Source organism: Odocoileus virginianus, chromosome 8 (assembly GCF_023699985.2).
Source record: "Odocoileus virginianus isolate 20LAN1187 ecotype Illinois chromosome 8, Ovbor_1.2, whole genome shotgun sequence".
NCBI lineage: Eukaryota > Metazoa > Chordata > Mammalia > Artiodactyla > Cervidae > Odocoileus > Odocoileus virginianus.
The window spans coordinates 77906213-77927548 of NC_069681.1; positions in this window are offsets into that span (position 1 = coordinate 77906213).

A 21336-nucleotide genomic window follows, 5' to 3' on the forward strand; every position below is an offset into this window, starting at 1 on the left:
GTGAGAATTGGACTATAAAGAAAGCTGAGTGCTGATGCTTTTGAACTGTGGTGTTGAAGACTCTTGAGAGTCCCTTGGACTGTAATGAGATTCAACCAGTAAATCCTAAAGAAAATCAGTCCTGAATATTCATTGGAAGGACTGATGCTGAAGCTGAAACTCCAATACTTCGGCCACCTGATAAAAGAACTGTCTCACTGGAAAAGACCCTGATGCTGGGAAAGACTGAAGGCAGGAGGAGAAGGGAACCACAGAGGATGAGATGGTTGGATGGTATCACTCACTCAATGGACATGACTTTGAGTAGTCTCCGGGAGTTGGTGATAGACAGGGAGGCCTAGCGGGCTGCAGTCCATGTGGTTGCAAAGAGTGGGACATGACTGAATGACTAAACTGAACTGAACTGAACTTTGGCCACACTGGCATTTTTACTGCTCTTCACACACCAAGACATGCTCCTGTCTTGTCTTGGGGCTTTTGCACTGGCTGCTCTCTTGACCTGGAATGCCCTTCCCTTAAGTTTCATCAAGGTTCACTTCCTCATTTAACCCATCTTTGTCTGAAAACTCATTTTCATAATGAACTCTACCATGATCATCTTATTTAATGTGCAAACTGCCCTGCACTCCTTTCCCCTAACTATGGAATGCCCTTATCCTGCTGTTTTTTTTTTTTTTTCTTTTTAATAGCACTGTCTTTCTTTCTCTCTCTCTTTCTTTCTTTTTTAAGGTTTAACAAACATTTAATAAGCATCTATACAGTCAGGTGCCTGTGGTTAGGCACCATGAAGGGCAAATGTATATAAGACTAGCTCTTGAAGAACTGTAATATAAGTGAGGGAAGATGCTATCAAACAAATAATTAATAGCAGCAATATAAGTATCTTAGCTTGCTTGGGCTGCTATAAGAAGGCTCCATAGACTGGGTGGCTTAAACAACAGACATTTATTTCTGACAGTTCTGGAGACAGAGAAGTCCAAGATCAAGGTGCTGGCAGATTTAGGTACTGGTGAGAATCTGCTGATTGGATTTTAGACAGACACATCTTCTATCCTGTGCTCATGTGCCTCTCCCTAAGCACTTATCTCTTTACCATATACTCTAAAATAAATAATTACTTGTTTGTGTTATTTATTGAGACATGAACCTGTAGAGTGAGATTTTGAAACTCAGATTTGTAATAATATTTGGAAGGTCTATTTCCTCTCTGTTTTATACAAGGAAGATAATTTTGAACATTGTAGACCTTTTGGATTGGGCATAAGTAACGTTCTTCCATATTTAATTTGAACTGTTCAAAAAAACACAAATTAAATAAAACTTCTCAAGACTTCTTCTGTTAGTGTTGCTTATAGCCAGTTCTGATCCAGTTGGCTGTTAGAGTTGCAGATTTGTTTGCTTTTTCACTTCTCCTGGTCCCAGTGGAGGATGCTATGGTACACCACCCAGATGCCCTCTTCAGCATAGAGACACTCATTTTTTCAGCTGCTCGGAGTATTAGCTGCAGATGGCTCTCTGGGTCTTGCCTTTAGCCTAAGGGAACCATCTCACCCAGAGGTATACCTCTCTCTAAGCATCCTACATTCACTGACAGGATGAAATGGGGTGCAAAAGCATCCTCGACTCATCTGAGGACAGTCCTGAAGGGCCAGAGCTAAGACCTTCATTGCATCTCCATGATAATTCAATTTCTCTCTGCCTAATTTGATTTTTTCTGAGACTCCCTTTCACTTGTTCTTACAACATTCTCCAACAACAACAACAAAAAACTCAATCCAAGATATTTAGGACCAGAAGTAGGATTTTGGAACTGGGTTTCTTATTGGATGACTGGCAACAAGGAGCCCATCACTGGTGGATGAGGAGTTTGGAGAGCTTTTGGCAGGCTATAGCAGGACAATTAAACTTTGTTAACCTTTCACTTGTGAATTAGAATAGGATACTACAATACCACTGATAGAAGAGAGTGCACTGGTGGAAGCAACAGTGATAACAATGAGAGGATAAAATTCTGAGTAATAGAGTCTAGATGGCCCAATGTTCTTTATGAGTAACAGAGTTGAATTGATGCCTTGGGGACATGACGTGTTGAGAGCCATGAAGATGAGTAATGAAACATGTCTGAAGGGCAAGATAGATGAGTTGACAGGAATATTGTTCAACTGAAACAAGTAAAAGAGATCAAGGATAGATTGTCAGGAGGCTGAAGGCATCTCAGTAAAAAGTCAGGTCCTTTCCCTGTTTCTTCATCTAATCTGGTTTTTAAGCTCAGGGAACACTGGCTGAAGGAGAAGGAGGGTTCCTGGGAAGAGGAATCCTGCAACCCTACAGCAAGTCTATATGGTAATGAGTCTTCTAGTCCTTTTCCAAGGGAACCTCCGGCAATTTTGCTTGGGTAATTTTACTCTGGGGAGAGGAAGATAACAAGACATTTCAAATACTGTTGGGCACAGAGTTCTGTAATCATTGATACCTGTGACTAAAGCATCGTTATGGCCCCCTTGGTAGAATCGAGGCATGTGCATGCGTGCTGAGTCACTTCAGTCGTGTCTAACTCTTTGTGACTCCATGGACTGTTGCCTACCAGGCTCCTCTGTCCATGGGATTCTCCAGGCAAGAATACTGGAGTGAGTTGCCATTTCCTTCTCCATGGGATCTTCTTGACCCAGGGATCGAACCCTCATCTCTTACATCTTCTGCATCGGCAGGTGGGTTCTTTGCCATTAGCACCACTGCTGAGATATGGAGGCCAGATAATAAATGGAGTCCTGATCACACTCTGTTTCACCCTGGTTCCACTGGCCTGAAGACCTACTTTGTGGTCATTTCCCAGATTCCTGAACACATATTTGAACTGGACATACTTGGTAGTAGAAGAATTCCCATATCTGAGCCTAGGAGAGCAGTAAGGGCTAAAATAGTGGAGAAGCCCAGTGGAAACCTCTGAATCTGCATCCTTGCCCCAAAGGTGGTAAAACACAAATCATATTATATCCTGGGGATAGCAGCATAGACGAGTGTCATGCCCCTTGCAGGTTTCTGCAGCTGCATTGTTGGTGTTTGGGTTTTCATCTAACCTCTCTTAAGGACATCTCCTTCAGCTTCTGATCCTCATGTCCAAATTCCCTGATAGCCCTGGTCAAACAAAAACATTCACATCCTCCCAAGAGTAAACAAGAGGTTTGAGAAACAAAGGTATCTCAAGTCAGTCTTAAAACTTAAAATAAAAAAGTCTCTCTAAAGGCAAATACATGTGTAGGGTGGAAAGTGTATTTTATATATAGACAGTATTTTTCATGATGACACAGAAGATTTCATTCCTAAGAACCACGGCAGTGTCTCAAAAATCTCTTTCTCCAATTACAGATCTTCCTCTACTTATGATCAAGTTATGTCCCAATAAATCCATCCTAAGTTGAAAATATCATAAGGCAAAAATGCATTTAATACGCCTAATCTACTGAACATCACAGTTTAGCCCAGCCTATCTTCAGCATGCTCAGAACATTTACTTTAGTCCACAGTTAGGCAAAACTAGCTAACACAGAGCCTATTTTATAGTAAAGTGTTGAATACCCCACACAGTGTATTGAACACCATACTGAACGTGAAGAACTGAACAGCTGTGTGGGTCTAGCATGGTTTTCAGTGTGTTGGTTGTTTCCCCTGTGGTCTTGTGGCTGGTTAGGACCTGTGGCTCACTGCCACTGCCCAGCATCATGAGAGATGATAGGATGGTATATTGTTAGCTGGGAAAAGATCCAAATTCAAAATTCAATGAGTCGTTTCTACCAAATGAGTATCATTTTCTCATGTTGAAAAATCAACAAGTCGAACCATTGGAGGTCAGGGAGCATGTGAAAAGTTTCAGCTTTATATTTACCTACTCAAATGGCCGATTTGAGTAGTTTTTTCCACAAGAAAGGGTCTTCTGAAGGTACATTCAACCTGTCTGTCATCTCTTTACAAGCGAAATTACTTTGAAGTAGCAATACTTCCTTCAGCACCACTTTCACCTCACACAGACTTCTTTCATTCCTATTATGTTTTCAGAATCTTAGGTCATGTTTTAAGGGACCAGTGCTATCTGCAAGAGGATAGGTCTCAGGCAAGGGGCCTCAGATGGAATATCTCTCCTTTAGCATAAGCAAGAGAATGTCCTGTAGCCTCCTTGATGGACCTGAACACAAGTGCTAACCACTCCAGAGCCACAGTTTGGGCCCTTCACCATGTTCATGCCAGTTCGAGGTCAGCTTATAAACTCAGGGTCATGTTAGCCTCTGGTCTCAGGCTAATGACAAGCAGTCTTTCTGGCTGCAAGTACAAGACTGTTTCTGATGTCTCTTAGAGAAGAGGTTGGGATTTTTGAGGATATCAGGGATCCTTCCAAGAGGGTCCTGAGGAGGCCAGCTCTGGATAGCTGTGGCCAACCACCCAGATAGGAAAGTGACCATCATCGACTCTGTTTTTGAAGAGGCTGGACTGTGTGAGGACAGTTGGGCAAAAGCCCGCTGTTCAGTGTGAGTTTCCCACTCCAGACTCTGCTAATGGGGGGAGATGTGGGAAAGCTGACTCATTCTGCTTAGCTCGGCTTTGCTCTCCCTCCCACTCACTCATAAATTGCTGCACAGACTGTGCTGGATAAATTGACATTAAAAGTTATTAAAGGAACAAATCGACAGTTTAGAAGATGTGCATTCATGGCAGGCATCTGCAGAGCTCTGGGAGAGCTGAGGCAGGGCAGAGTGATGTGGTGAGTCACAGATCTGGGGCCTCACAGCTCCGAAAGCTGGAAGAAATCCCAGTGCTCACAGAGGCCCAGCATATTCCCTTAAGGAGACCACCTGAAAGAAACCCAGTGGTGACTCAGTATAGCCTTGTCTGTGGTCCTGGGCCTCACTGTGGGTTTATGTGATTATTTGGGTTTTACACAGATGTTTGCATATTTATATCTTTTAAAAAATAATATTGCTCTTATTTTTGGCAGCCTAGTGGTAATTAATCTTGGTGGGGGTGGGATCCCCCCTGTCTATATGTGGGCAGCTCTAGCTTCCTGTTTGCTATGGTTCTGAGGTCCCACATGTCCAGGAGGGGCACTTGCTTCACTTTCTCTTGGGTCCCATCCAGCCTGGTGCTTCTCATCATTCATCTCTTTAACTCTCTTGTTCCCACCTAAGTGTATGGTTTGCTTTCCTTCCCAGATAGTGAACTCCTGCTGTAGGTGAATATTTGGCCTTCCCCACTGTTTTTGGGAATAGGAACTTCCCAGGTGACTTGGTGGTAAAGAATCTGCCTGTCAGTGCAAGGGGGGACAGGTTTGATCCCTGGGCCAGGAAGATCCGCCGGAGGAGGAAATGGCAATCAACTCTAATATTCTTGCATGTAAAATCCCGTGGACAGAGGAACCTGGTAGACTACAGCTCATGGGGTCACAAAGAGTCGGACACTCTCTGCAGTGAATGAACACACGTACTCCCCAAAGGTTTATTTTTAAAACCTCATTTCGTTTATTTATTACATTTGGCTGTGCTGAGCCTTTGTTGAGGCACTGGGGCTGCTCTCCAGCTGCAGTTCGCAGGCTTCTCACAGCAGTGGCCTCTCTTGTTCTGGAGCGTGGGCTCTAGAGCATGGGCTCAGTCGCTGTGGCACACAGGCTTAGTTCCTCCATGGGATGTGGGATCTTCCCGGACCAGGAGTTGAACCCATGTCCCCTGCATTGACAGGCAGATTCTTAACCACTGGATCATCGGGGAAGTCCTCCCCAAAAACATTTTCAATGAGTGACTATGAAGCTGTTTCAAGGGCTGGCGACTAGAGGAAGACATTAATCTGTTACTCATAATTTGCTGTATGGGGGGAGCAGAGATACATGTTAGAATTTAAAAGTCAGCTGATACATGCCTATGACTCAAGTGGTAATGCCCAGGTCTTGTAGAAGGCTTCTTTGGGCATTTTTCCAAATAACAGTGGTTGCCAGAGAAATGACCTCTGGATAGTAACCGTTAACATTTAATTACACATTTGCTGGGTGCCAGAGAATGCTCCACAGGCTCTGTGTGCATTAGCTTATTTAATCCTTATAAGAAGAGTTTGAGATAAGTTCTCTTATGATCTTACACATGAGGAAACTGAGGCACATAATAGACACTATGTACCTTGCCCAAGATCACACAGCTAGCAAGTTACGGGGCTGGGATTTAAACTCAGACATCCTGGCTCCAAATGGCAACCCACTCCAGTATTCTTTCCTGGAAAATCCCAAGGACAGAGGAGGCTGGTGGACTGCAGTCCATGGGGTTGCAAAGAGTTCGGCACGACTGAGCAGCTAACACTATTCTGGTTCCAAGAACTGTGCTGTTAAGCAGGACACTGCAGTGCCTCTCAGAAAGGTTTAAACACATGACACAACCTCTCCCATTTACCTATCCACCAAAACTTTAAGTCCCCTTTGAAATAAGTGGCTTACATATAATGACTAGGTCTATGAGACATCCAGCAAATCTTTTCCATCTTTCTTCCCAAGCTCCTTTTTGGCTCTCAGACTTGATAGAAGACATCCACGGTTAATAAAACTTCTGTCTAGGATTTTGAAAGCAATACTGAACACTGGAACTGATGACAGTAATTTGGAGTCCACCGAGTTTATTCTGGAGAAACCAAGATAGGGACTGGTTGGAAATGACTTGTGATATGTATGAAAAATCCTAGGAATTATTTTGGTTTGCAGCACTCATATTAGGTAATGTTCAGGGTGAGCCTTCCCAAGTTTTTTCCACTATGTTTCAAATGTCAATTTATATTTTTATATTCTGTTCCCCCAAGAGCTATGAAGGATGTTTATTGTTTATGGGTTTAATGGAGTATCTGCCTCTCCTACTGTGAAACCTCTGGATGATTTGAATATTAACCTTTGGTCTACCTGTACCACTGTTGGCTGCTTAAAGTGAGAAAGGGGGCAACCTGGATCTAGATCTGGTAACCCTGGAAACTACTAATCTCTTTGGGACTCAATTTCCTCACCTATAAGGTGAAGGGAATGAATGAGATGACCTCCAAGGTTCATCCATGGTTCTGAGTACTTTTAGACATGTTTCTGGAAGGCTAAGCTTTCTACACATTTTTCTTACAAGTGTATCAAAACTTTTTATCCTTGGCACTAGGTTCTGGCATAACACCATCTTCAGACAAGCCTTCCAATCTTGGAAAATAGCATTCAGAAAAAGGAGTGATTTAAATTTTCACTCTAGACAAGTTAAAAAAATTTTTTTTTCTGGTCTTACAAGTCATTTTCTCATTACTCCTTTCTGTAACTATTAAGTAGACAGAGTGCCCAGCAATCAAGTAACTTTTAACTTTAGAGCACTACCCTATAGCTTCATCACATTTCCTGGAACTGCCAATTAGCTTGATTAGATTCAGGTTAATTTTTAAATTTTTAGCAACAGTACTTTTGCAATAGTATTGCATCATGAAGAAGGCATATAACGTTGCCTGTCTTACTTTCAGGGTTCCTACAGTAGATAGAGGGTTTCCCCGGTGGCTCAGTGATAAAAAATCCAGCTGCCGATGCAGGAGACTTGGGTTCGATCCCTAAGTCAAGAAGATCCCCTGGAGAAGGAAATGGCAACCTACTCCAGTATTCTTGCCTGGGAAATCCCACTGACAGAGGAGCCTGATGGGCTACAGTTCATGGGGTTGCAAAGAGTCAGACACAGCTAGAATGACTGAACAACAGTGTTGATGGAAGGGTTCAGGTGGTCGCTGTCCGTCCTTTCCATATAAAGTTCCCCATTGACAGGGTGATAAGAGCAGTTTTCCTGGGTCAGTCTCATTTTATGGTTGTTCTGCTTGTATGCTGACCAGTTTATTGTTTGTTCTAGATTTTTCGTTTCTAAACAAACTGTTGTTATTAGCAATTGAATTAAAACAAGCTGAGGTGGTCTTTGTAGACCTCTACTACATACATCCAGCTTCTAACATACTCTCATCTAAAAGTTTGTGATGCAGTGAACACAATTCTTACATTAAAATGTGGTTAATCTGAAAAGTGATGAACAAAAATCAATTTCCTGATGCAATCTAAGTAGCAGTTTCCTTTCAAGAACAGCATACAGGGTGTTTGTTGATAAAATGTTTGCTCAAGATATGGCTGGCTGGGGACAGATGACCCTGTCCAGTTTCAGATGGTAGTGGGAGACTTATTCAGTGTTGCTGCCCTCATCAGGCATTTGGTTTGCTGGACAGTTGTACAGTGGCCTGTACTATGGTCTGCAAGATGTATGAAGCCATACTTACACTCAAGATGTGTGAAGTCAGTTACTGGGAAATATAGGAAATTATGTGATAGGTACACTTAAATGTGTGTGGCAAGTAGAGGCTATCCTGCCGTGGATAATGTAGGAAGTAATCTGAATGAGCTTGCATTATCTCTTATTGTATTGTTAAATGACTATAACTATTAATTAAACTTAATTAATTAATTAATTTGGCTGTGCCAGGTTGCAGCACACCAGATCTTCTACCTTCACTGTGGCATGTGAGTTCCTTTAGATTCAGCATGCAGGATCTTTAGTTTCAATATTCAAACTCTTGGTTGTGGTATGTGGGTTCTAGTTCCCTGGCCAGGGATTGAACCCAGCCCCTCTGCTTTGGGAGCAAGGAATCTTAGCTACTGAACTACCGGGGAAGTCCCTTAGTTTGTTTTTGATGAACTCTCCTGCTGGCAAAAATCTAAAAACCCAGCAGTCCATGTTTAATGGAAAATTAAATAATAATTGTCTACTTAAGAAAGTTGATGAATATATAACTTTACCCAAAATATTTGTCAATATTTACCATCCACCATGGTACCAACCACATGAAAACCAGAAGATACAAATCTCACGAAGAAACATCAGCATCTGCCTCAAAAGCTAGTGGTAATTTTAAGAAGCCCTTGCCTGGAGAAAACCATAATTCGAAAGGATACATGCACCCCAATGTTCATTGCAGCACTATTGCAACAGCAAGGACATGGAAGTGACCTAAATGTCCATCAGCAGAGGAATGGATTTTATATATATATAAAAGGTGGGCTTACCAGGTGGCTCAGTGGTAAAGAATCTGCCTGCCAATGCAGGAGACACATTTAATCTTAATCCCTGGGTCATGAAGATCCCCTGGAGAAGGAAATGGCAACCCACTCCAGTATTCTTGGCTGGGAAATCCCATGGACAGAGGAGCCTGGAGGGCTACAGTCCATGGGGTTGCAAAGAGTTGGACGCAACTTATCGACTAAACAGTGACAACAACAAATATATAAAACATAGTTAACAAGAACTTACTGCATAGCACAGGGAATTCTATTCAGTGCTCTGTAACGACCTATATGAAAATGGAGTCTAGAAGAGAGTGGCTGTATGTATATGAATGGCTGACTCACTTTGCTGTGTAGCAGGAGCTAACACAACATTGTAAATCAACTAACCTCTAATAAAAATTGACATTGTAAATCAACTAACCTCTAATAAAAATTGATTTAGAAAAACCCATTGAAGATGACGAACTAACATCTGCAGCTGCAGGTGGTGCTTCTACACATCACTCTGCCAATCATGACTTATCATTTAGATCAAATAACTATTATTCTAAATGGATTTTTCTCATTTTCAATTTCAAATTTTCTTCTTTATTTATGAATAGTGAAATAATAGCTGTTGATATCTTCGGCCAGTATTGGAGGAAATTCATAAATAGTTAAATAAAGATGGATTCGTATTAAAGCCATGAGAGTCTTCAAACAGAAATCACTTAATTCCAGTAGTGTGTGTGTTTTTTCATCTGCTCCATGGTATTAAAATGAAGCTTTTAGAAGTTCATTCTGTTGAAGGGAACATGATTGTTAATGCTATTATAAATTAAGATGTATGTTTAACATTAGAGAAAAATGCTTTATTTTTATGGTGTTAATGACAAATACAAATTGTGGTGGGGCCAAGTAATATAAAACAATGCTTTTAGTAAATTAAGAAGCTTATGGAGCATAAAACACACTTGTGATTGATTGTGATGCACATATAATTTATAATTTCATCCAAATAAGCTGCAGTATCTTACTAACCAAAACAAAAGCTGGGTTGTCAAAATTTACAAATATTTATACATTATCACAGTTGTAATTGAATGACAAAATTTTTGTGGTAAAGTATTTTTTTGTGTATGTTCATCAAAAAATGATGCATTTGATGAATATGAAACAGTATTTAAGAAGCTCAAACATGCTTTCTCTCTTGGCTGCCAGCTGTAAGCCGTAGTTCATGTTTGCTCGAACCTTTGAAGCATGGCTTTGTAGATCAACTTGTGTGTTATACAATGGTATCGAACTTTCTGCAAAAGATTCTGATAAATTTTGTTTGTATTTTGTTCAAAATAAAGTTGGAAGTTTTTAATTGCTGTATTCAAAGCATATGAAATACCAAAACCTTCAGCTTTTGAAAGCTTTTGGTAAAATTTAATTATCGAGGAGGAAAAAAGCTTGTGAATAGGAAAGCATTAAAAATTACCTCTATAAAAAGCAAGAGAAAAACAGCACAGATGAAACAATGAGATCTCAAACTATATTTAAAATTTAATTTTGAATTACTGTAATTGCACCTTGGAATATATTGAACTGTGGGAAGAATCTCTTGATGGAACCTTTACTTTAATTAAACATTTATGTTCAGTTTTAGAATGGAATGGTTTTAGAAGGTCTTTGATTTTGCAGCATCTATCTTCGTTTGGTGAAACCTTGAACATAATCATAAATAGAGACCATGTATTTAAGGAAGTTTTTCTTGTAGAAATACTTGTTAAAAAATAGAGGCAAAAGATTCTATTCAAAATACTTGAGCTAAAATATTTATATGCTTCAAGATAAAGAATATTAGAGGATGAATTAAGCATTCTGCATGTCTGAGAAAGAGAGGCTAGCAGAAGTGCTGAGAGGAAAGGCAAAGCCATATCCTGAATTGGAGTCTATTCATGTGAGGACTGATGTTATCCCTTCCATGGCGCTGACTGCTGCCTCTAGGTAATGATGCCATTTTGGCCTCTCAGCTTTGGCCTCTGTTTCTGACAGCTTACTCAGTTACTGAGGGGTGGTGGCAGCCAGGTTAGATTTATTGAAGAGAAAACTATGTTGTGTAACCTCTTTGGACCAAGCCCTAGGGTGGCTGACTGACATGCAAAGAATGGGTTATCTTTTTAACCTGATTAGTGAGAACCTTCTCTATCATGAATGTCTCTGGCAGACATGGACATGGGCTGTTAACATCTTCATGCTCTGTAATTATTCTGAAAGATCCACCCACATATCTCTACCCCAGACTTCCCTGTCACCAGTTTTGCAAGTCTCTGAGCAAGCAACCAATCATCAGGCATGGCTTATAAATAATTATAGATTTACATCCTAGGCCATTTCTCCTTCCACACAACGTGGATGGCCAGATGTGTCACTTGAAGTTTTGCCCACCAGGTTTATTTATCACTGCTTTCCAGGGCCATCTCTGAGTTTGGTGTGGTGGTGTAGGCTCCACTCTTGTTGGTCCCAGCATATCACACCGATTCACCTGTAGACAAGACTTTACCTTCTTCTGATAACTGGACATGATGGACTCACTCTGAGGCCATGGGTGTGTGGGAGGTGGTCAAGCCAGGAAGTCAGAGCCAGCTGTTGGCATAGTTTGCTTGAACTTTCTGAACCTGCTTAGTTTTGGTCTCCCTTTCAGTTAAGAATGGAAAGTTGCCACACATGTCCAATTTGATGGTTTGGTGGATTTAATTCTTGATGGATAATTAATACATGATGGACACAGCACATGAATGATAATTGAGTTGCATAGTCAACTTGGTATCCCTTGTGTGTGCTAAGTTGCTTCAGTCATATCTGACTCTTTGTGACCCCATGGACTGTAGCCTACCAGGCTCCTCCGTCCATGGGGATTCTCCAGGCAATACTGGAGTGCGTTGCCATGCCTTCCTCCAGGGGATTTTCCTGACCCAGGGATCAAACCCAGGTCTCCCGCATTACTGGCGGACTCTCCTGTCTGAGCTACCAAGGAAGACCTTGGTGGGTGTAAATCCTCTCCCAGGTGGTAGTAGCCAGCCATAGGCTGCTTTTATAATGAAAAGCAGTTGTCAGCAGAGGAGGGCTGCTAGCTATTCTAATGGAGCTCCACTGACACTTTCCATACTGTTGGTTTAAGCTGCAGAGCTTGCACCACAACCTGAAAATGCTGCAGAGTGCTTATTTATTTTTTTAAATAATGTTTCTTCCCTTTAAAAAAATTATTAAAATATAGTTGACTTACAGTGCTTCAGATGTATAGCAAAGTGATTCAGGTATAGTGCTTCTATGAACATTGGGATGCATGTATCTTTTCAAATTAGAGTTTTCATCTTTCTTAGATATATGCCTGGGAGTGGGATTGCTTGATCGTATGGTAAGTCTATTGTTAGTTTTTTAAAGAAAACTTCATAGTGGCTGCACCAATTTATGTTCCCAACGAAAGTGTGGGAGGGTTCCCTTTCCTCCACACCCTCTCCAACAGTTTTATTTGTAGACATATTAATAGCCGTTCTGACTGGTGTGAGGTGATTTCTCATTGTAGTTTTGATTTGCATTACTCTAATACTTAGTGATGTTGAGCATTTTTCATGTGCCTGTTGGCCATCTGTGTATCTTCTTTGGAGAAATGTCTGTTTAGGTCTTCTGCCCACTGATTTGGTTGTTTGTTTTGATATTGAGCTGTATGAGCTGTTTGTATATTTTGGAAATTAAGCCCTTGTCGGTCCCATTGTTTGCAAATATTTTCTCCCACTCTGTAGGTTGTCTTTTCATTTTGTTTATGGTTTCTTTTGTTGTGCAAAATCTTTTAAGTTTAACTAGGTCTCATTTGTTTACTTTTTACTTTTGTTTCCATTACTCTAGGAGACAGATCCAAAAAGATGTTGCTGTGATTTATGTAAGAGTGTTCTATGTTTTCCTCTAGGAGTTTCATAGTATCTGGTTTTACATTTATAGGTCCTTTAGTCTATTTTGAGCTTTTTTTTTTTTTGTATGGTATTACAGAATGTTCTAAATTCCATTCTTTTACATGTAGCTGTCCAGTTTTCTTAGCACCACTTATTGAAGAAAGTGTTTTTTTTCCTCCATTGTATATTCTTGCCTCCTTTGTCCTAGATTAGTTGACTATAAGTGCATGGGTTTATTTCTGGGCCCTCTATCCTTTTCCATTGATCTATGTATCTGTTTTTGTGCCAGTACCATACTGTTTTGATTACTGTAACATTGTACAGGATACTTTTTTTATTTCTTCCCCACTCAACATTAGCAGCCTGTAGGTTCCTTGGTAAATGAACTATAGCAGCACATATCTATTTATAGTATATATTGCTTCTCCAAACAAGGGAGGACCACCAAACATTGTTTTTTTCTTTTTAGTAGCTGGGACAGGTGCAGTGACTTGGTTCTTACTGTATAGGGAAATCCACCCCCTTAACTTCATTTCACTCCGCTGAACCCGTGTAAACTTTGATATTGCAGGCCCATTTAAATTTTTAGGGGGATTATCTTCTGATCTCAGGCATGCAGATGTCTTATTTGGGCATCTAGGGTACTTGACATGACCTGTTCACAAGATTAGGTCATCAGTATAATAAACCGGGGTGATGTTCTGTGAGACATCAAGATGATCATAATCCTTTCAGTATCTTTTGGATTCTTCTATATACATACATATAGTTGATATAGTTCTGGTGGGTAAGCATAGAGTAAAGGAAGGACTGATGCTGAAGCTGAAACTCCAATACTGTGGCCACTTGATGTGAAGAATTGACTCATTGGACAAGACCCTGATGCTGGGAAAGATTGAAGGCAGGAGGAAGAAGGGGGCGACAGATAATGAGATGGTTGGATGGCATCACCGACTTGATGGACATGAGTTAGAGCAAGCTCTGGGAGTTGGTGATGGACAGGGAAGCCTGTCGTGCTGCAGTCCACGGGGTTGCAAAGAGCTGGACATGACTGAATGACTGAACTGAACTAAAGGCAGAGATACTACAAATGGAACTGCAGCCGTGATTGTTAGTATCATCCATTATCATCATCTGATTATGTTTGCAATCATCTATGGTCATTCTTCATAACCCATCCCACCTTTGCTCTTAGCCGAAAGTGTAAGTAATTCAGGATGTGATAGGAATCACTACCCTTTGTCTCTCAAGGCTTTTCTGGTAGCACTAGTCTCTGCAATTCCTCTAGAGGTGTAGTTTGCTTTTGCTTTGAGTCCTACCCCAGGTCACAGGTGTGAGGCCTTGTACCAAGGCCACAGAAGCAAAGCCCAGAACCAAGGATACCTCCAAAGCTAGTTGAGCCCCTTTGTAACCATTGCCAAAAGCCCCTGATCATCACTAACAAGCTTCCTGACTCCCAATTAGGCAAAGATGTCCACTCCAATAAACACCCTATAGCACCCATCCAATCACCTAACACCAACGTTCCAGCAGGAATTTTCTTGTATTGAGGTTATAAAAATTAGCTACTAACTCACAAAAGCTGTCGACTCTCCCTGACCTGTCAGGAGTTGGTGGCCTGCTGTGCTCACAGTGCTCACTTTATCTCTACTCTTTGTTCTTAATAAACTCACTTCTTTCTGCAGTACTCTGTGTCTGGCAATTCTTTTCCAACCTGTGCTTGACTGCCTCAACACTTTATTCTCTTGATAAAAGTGAGTTTTGGAAAGTAGTTTCTGGGGTTTCCACTTGGCTCCCTTAACTTCACTTTCAATTCTCAGATTAGGAAACCAGGGAAGAAATTTTGCTAGGTGTACCCTGTATACATATTAGCACTGTGCAATATGTCTGGATCTAGAGCTGTAGCTACCAAAGGGATGTATTCACACTGGCTGGCCCTGCTGTTATCTAACTCAGGTCACACCTCTTTCTAACACCTGACCTTGTAAGGCCCTACTCTAACTCCAGGCCCACAGTGGCATTTTGGGCTTCTGAGTAGCCAGTGAGTGTATAACTAGTGAAATCTGAATGAAGTCTATGGATTGTACCAATTTCTTGACTTTGATATTGTGCTAAAGTTGTGTGAGATGTTAATATCGGGTGAGGGGGGAGGGTGTTTGGAACTTTCCTGCACACTTCTCTATAATCTCCCATGAATCTACAATTATTTCAAATAAAAATGTTTTAAAAATTGGGAAAGTGCTTGCATTCTAGAGTGTTGAAAGCATTAGAGGGAGATGGATCTAGTACAATATCTAGCACAGAGTAGGTTTTTTTTTTTTCCCCATTTATTTTTATTAGTTGGAGGCTAATTACTTTACATCATTGCAGTGGTTTTTGTCATACATTGAAATGAATTAGCCATGGATTTACAGAGTAGGTTTTTAATCAATTAGTTACACAAATACAGACATATATGCAGACCTGCACTCTTTATGACACACCTCATCTCCTACTAGTGAGTGGTGGGCTTAGAGTCATTTTCCCACCAGATGTAATATGTATACCACACTCTGTATTCTATTTTTAAAAAAAGATTTTTTTTTTTGATGTGGACCATTTTTAAAGTCTTTTACAATATTGCTTCTGTCTTATGTTTTGGTGTTTTGGCCGAGAGGCACGTGGGATCTTAACCTCCCTGACTAAGGATCAAACATGCACCCCTTTCATTGGAAGGCAGAGTCTTCACCCCTGGACTGCCAGGGAAGTCCCCTCTGTATTCTTAGTTTCCTTATGACTCCAGGTGCCACTGATAAAACAGCTGTTGGGAATGAAACTCACAACCTTGGTCCCTAATCAAAGGAGCTACCTGGTCATCACTGTATGTGAAGGTGGGGATAGATCCACTCCATAGCATCTGGAATGTGTGAGTTCTAGTGAGGCAACCCTGTCAGTGGTGATGATGGTGGTGACGATGGAAAGCGTAGAATTGAGAAACAGAGGAGCCTGAGATGAGGAGGCTAGAAAGAAGACTTAGGGAGGGGGTTGGCGACTTCACCCTGAGCGTTACTTCAAAGAACTGTGGCCGTGGCTCACCCACGGATAGGTTTGCCATGAAGGAAGAGGGTGATGCTCATTTTCTGACTAACACTTAAGAACTTGGGCATGATGTCTAAATACATAATTAAAGTTAATCTTGTTGCCATTATCTTATTCATTATAGTGATTTTCTGGTTGCTTTTATGGATCATTGTAAAACTAGTTTTGAATGAGATGTGTCTTTTTCAATCTTAATTTTTAAGAGTGCCTATATTCTTCAGTTGCTAAGTAACAAGCCTATAATGTGTTATCACAGTGGTTCTATCTGAATAATTTCTATAATCATTTAGGAGATTGCCTTAATAGTATATCATCTTAAATGGTGAGAAATGACTAATTCTAGGCTGTTTGGAGAAAGCTGACAAGTATTTCCTCAAAGGCAGGAGGTTCATCAGCCAACCAACATAAATTCAGAGCATGTGATGTCTTCCTCGCCCACTGCAGCTCTCCTTTGCAAGGTTACCACTGCCTTCAGTGTTTCCAGATGGAACAGGCACTCACTAGGAACTTTCTCAAGTTTCAGACAGCCAAGGGATCTAGAAGGGGAGATTTTTTTAAAAAGGAACATTTTTCTCCAGTGACTTGCAAAATTGCATTTATCATAAATGAAGCATGACACAAAGTAAGGCAGTGTTGCTCTCGTTCTATCAGGGCGGAAGCACAAGCAGGGCTGAGATGTGGGAAGACCATAACTGTCCTAATCAAGGGTGCCCTTGATTGGAGGCCCATGGGTGTGACTCCAGATGACCCTCTGTAGCCACACTGGGACAGGTTGCCTGGCAACCTGTTGCCAGGAACCAACAGGGCAAATGCTGTGAATCTGAGCCTCCAAACACTAGCCGGGTTTGTGTAGTTCTCAGGGGCAAAACTTCCTCCAGCCCTGACCATCTTACAGAGGCCATGTCTCAGGTCGGTGTGAATAAGCTGCACAACACACGTTTGGGTCTCTCCTCATCAGAAGAAATGTTCCCTTAGCCTTTCCTTCCCTTCTGTGACCGACCAATTTCCTTCCTTCACCACTAGACTTTTAGGAAGACCTGTGCTGCTTTCACTGTCTACAGTGTCTCACCCCTCCTTTTCTCTTCATCCCATTGCAGTCTGGGTCCCGACCTTCCTTCTTGAATAGTCACTAAACTGCTCTTCCTGTGGTCATTCATGATGCCCTCAATGCCAGACTCCCTGTCCTAGTTCAGTGCTCAGCCTGAGGGATATGCCTGCATGTTTGGCATGGAACACAATCTACTCCTTGAAGTTTGCTTCTCCAAAGACCCCTGGCTCCTCTCTCTTGATTTGCCTGTTAACTCCATCTCCTAATACTTCTTCTATTTCTCTCCCTACACTGGCCCCTCTTGGCTGGCTCCTCTTTTTCTTTCCACTCTGTAATCATTGGTGTCCTGGAGGATTCATTCCTTAGCCCTTCCTTCTCTTACCTCTTTCCTGTCCACCTCTCCCCTCCTTCCTCCCACCAAATCCAGAGTCATCATATCCATCCTACTTTGTTCTAGGCACTATTCTAGAGCTTCCCAGGAGGTGCTAATGGTAAAGAACCTGCCTGCCAATGCAAGAGAGGTAAGAAAGGCAGGTTTGAACCTGGGTCAGGAAGATCCCCTGGAGGAGGACATGGCAACCCACTCCAGTATTCTTGCCTGGAGAATCCATGGACAGAGGAGCCTGGTGGGTTACAATTCATGGGGTTGCAAAGAGTTGGGTACAACTGAAGTGACTTAGCACAGCACACACATGCTAGTGCTGGAAATACAGAGATGAATAAGACCGAATCCCTAACTGCACTGCATATGTTAGAATCTAGAGGCAGCAACACATGAGTAAATGTTAGTATACCACCAGGCAGGTTTGGACAGGGGCGTGGTGGGGGCAAGAGCCAGTTCTACACGATGGGGAGGTACAGTGCCCTCCGGAATACTTACAGTGCTGCATGTTTATTAGATGTGAAGGGCTGTCAGAGCTAAGTCATGGCTTTCCAGAGGAAAGGGTGTGTGTGTGTGTGTGTGTGTGTGTGGTATATGCACATGTGCCCAGAAGCCTTGAGCAGTGGAGGAGCTGTGTGGAGAGAACCTGAACCCTTTCCAAGAAGGAGACCTTACCTTAGTGCTTCAGCTGTAAGTTACCAGGAGACTAGTTAGGGAATCTGGCTTTGCCCCAACCTGCAGATGAGTCATTAATTCTTCGTAGTCCTCCTTTGAACTTTATGTTCAGGCTACCAAATTATTTTTCTGTCTCCAAGGGTGATTTTAAAAACGTTTAACAAAGACATCAACACAGGTCAGTCAGAATAAATGATCGAACGTGATTCTGGAGGTCTCTTTCTGTGCCATAAGGTAAATCCTTTAGTTCCTGATTATAGAGATGTGTGTGAGTGTCTGCATGTGTGTACATGTATGATGGGGGTGTCTGAGGGAGGGGCTGGGGCAGCTGATACAGAGAGGAGGAAATGTTTGGGAGTCTTGGGACAGTGCAGTTTGCCAGTGTTATGAAAGTACCTCAATATTTTAACACCCTGAATACAGGGACATTACTGACTTCCTACTGAGACTGCAAATTCTCTAAGGACAGGCTACATCTTAATGATTTCTGTGACCCTAGCTCTGAGTGTAGCACTCTGCTCACAGTGAGTGATAAATGCTTACTGACTAGACAGAGGGGAATTAATGATTTAGTTTAGTAGGGCTTCCCTGGTGGCTCAGATGGTAAAGAATCTGCCTGCAGCACAGGAGACCTGGGTTTGATCCCTGGATCGGGAAGAACCCCTGGAGAAGAGAAAAGCTACCCACTCCAGTATTCTTGCCTGGAGAATTCCATCAATAGAGGAGTCTGGCAGGCTACAGTCCATGGGGTTGCAAAGAGTTGGACTAGCACTTTCACTTTCAGTGGTTTAGTAAAATTTGGTGAATGAGTCATGCAGACCAGGTTTTGCCATGACAACGAACAGCCTCCAAATCATAGTGGCTTATTACATAAAGGTTCATTTCTTGTGTATATGACTTGTCTGTTGCAGGTCTCTGGGGCTCCTGCTCCATGTCTTCTCCCTCTGGGACCAGGTTCCTGGGAAATGGGGGTCCCTCAACAGAGGGAAAAAGAAGAAAGTGACAAAGTGTGTCCTGACTCGCTTTCTTAATGAATGAATTTATATGTTTATTTCTGGCTGCACTGGGTCTTCTTTGCTGTGTGTGGGCTTTCTCTAGCTGTAATGAGTAGGGGGCTACTCTCCCCTGTGGTGCACGGGCTTCTCATTGCAGTGGTTTCTCTTGTTGCAGAGCATGGGCTCTGGGGCGCAGGCTCAGTAGTTGTGACATACCCGCTTAATTGCTCTGTGGCATGTGGGATATTCCCGGACCAGGAGTCAAACCCTTGTCCCTAGTGTTGTCAGGTGGATTCTCAACCACTGGACCACCGGGAAATCCCTGCCCTGAGTCTTAAAGCTCAAGCCAGAAGCTTATGACATGTCACTTCTGCTTGCATTTCATTGACCAAAGCAAGTCTCATTTGATGACAATCATTATATTTAAAATGAAAGACAAGTTCATAGGTGTAACACAGTTGCTAATTCTGGACCCCAAGATGTATCGGAAACAAAAGGAGATAAACTAGAGTCTCTGCTCTGGAGAGGATCACACTCTGGTAGGAAAAATAGGTATGTAAACTGACATAATACAGGAGGAGCAGGCTTTAATAGTCTGGGAAGAGAAGCCTTCTGTAAACTCCATGAGTGGTTTAAGTTCCCTGCTGGCCTGTGCATGTCTGTATTCAATGAATATTTTTATAGTCACAGTTATCAAGCTTTGCTGGGATTATTTGTTATGCTCTGTATCTCCTCCCACCCTCCCATTGGAGAGCAAGGATGTTAAGGCAAACACACAATTCTGTTAGGAAGGAATTAGTCTCACTGGTCTGTCTCCTCAGGGTTAGGCTCTTTGTTGTTTTGTTCCATCACTAAGTTGTGTCTGACTCTTTGTGACCCCATGGACTGCAACATGCAAGGCTTCCCTGTCCTTCACTATCTCCTGGAGTTTGCTCAAATTCACGTCCATTGAGCCAGTGATGCCATTCAACCATCTCATCCTCTGTCACCCCCTTCTCCCCCTGCTCTCAATCTTTCTCAGCATCAGGGTCTTGTCCAGTAAGTTGGCTTTTCACATCTAGTAGTCAAAGTATTGGAGCTTCAGCTTCAGCATCAGTCCTTCCAATGAATAATCAGGGTTGAGTTCCTTTAGGATTGACTGGTTTGATCTCCTTGCTGTCCAAGGGACTCTCAAGAGTCTTCTCTAGCACCACAGTTCAGAAGTATCAATTCTTCTGTGCACAACCTTCTATATGGTCCAACCCTCACATCTGTACATGACTACTGGCAAAATCATAGCTTTGGCACAGAATAAATGAATGAGGGGATGAATAAATGAATGAATGAAATAAGACTCTTATTAGCTTCTCGAGTCTGGTCTTACTCAGGAGCCTTATCATCATCTTTAGCTCCAGGGTACACTTGCTGTAGTTGGACACCTGTTTCATTGACTACTGTTCCACTTTTCCTCTGCTTCTCTTCCTAGCACATGGCTCCTGGCAAATGGTGATATGGTAACCCATGTTATATCAGCCTTCGTTTGTGTTGCAGGGTTTCTCCACCTCCCATCTTGTCTTGCCTTCTCTCAATTGAGGCGATTCACACTATGGAGTTTATTCTAAGAAGCACATGGCAGCTGTAAAATCTGTGTAGCTTTTGTTGTTGTTGTTTGTACTGGATTGAATAGTGTCTCCCCCAAATTCATATCCACCCAGAAATTCAGAATGTGGCCCTTTGGGAAATATATCCTTTAAAGATGTCATAAATTAAGATGAGGTCATACTGAATTAGAGTGGGCCCTAATCTATGAACTTGTGTTCTGAGAAGAAAAAGAAACAGACACGGAGACACACAGAAGGAGAAGGCCGTGTGACATCGGCAGATACTGGAGTGACACGTCTGCATGCCAAGGAGGGCTGTGATTGTCTGCAACCCCCAGGAGCTAGGGAGAGGCAAGGAAATATCCTCCCTTTGAGCTGTCATGGACAGCATGGCTCTGCCGACTCGATTTTGGACATCTGTTTCCCGAAGTGTGAGAGAGTAAATTGCTGCTGTTTTAAGTCAGGCAGGTTGCAGTGATTTGTTAAGGCTGTGCTCTTGGTACTAGTAAATGACAAGGGTGCTTCTCCTTGTGGTTCTTCACACTTCTGCACCTGCTCAGGTGTTCCAGCCTCCTTTGCTCAGGA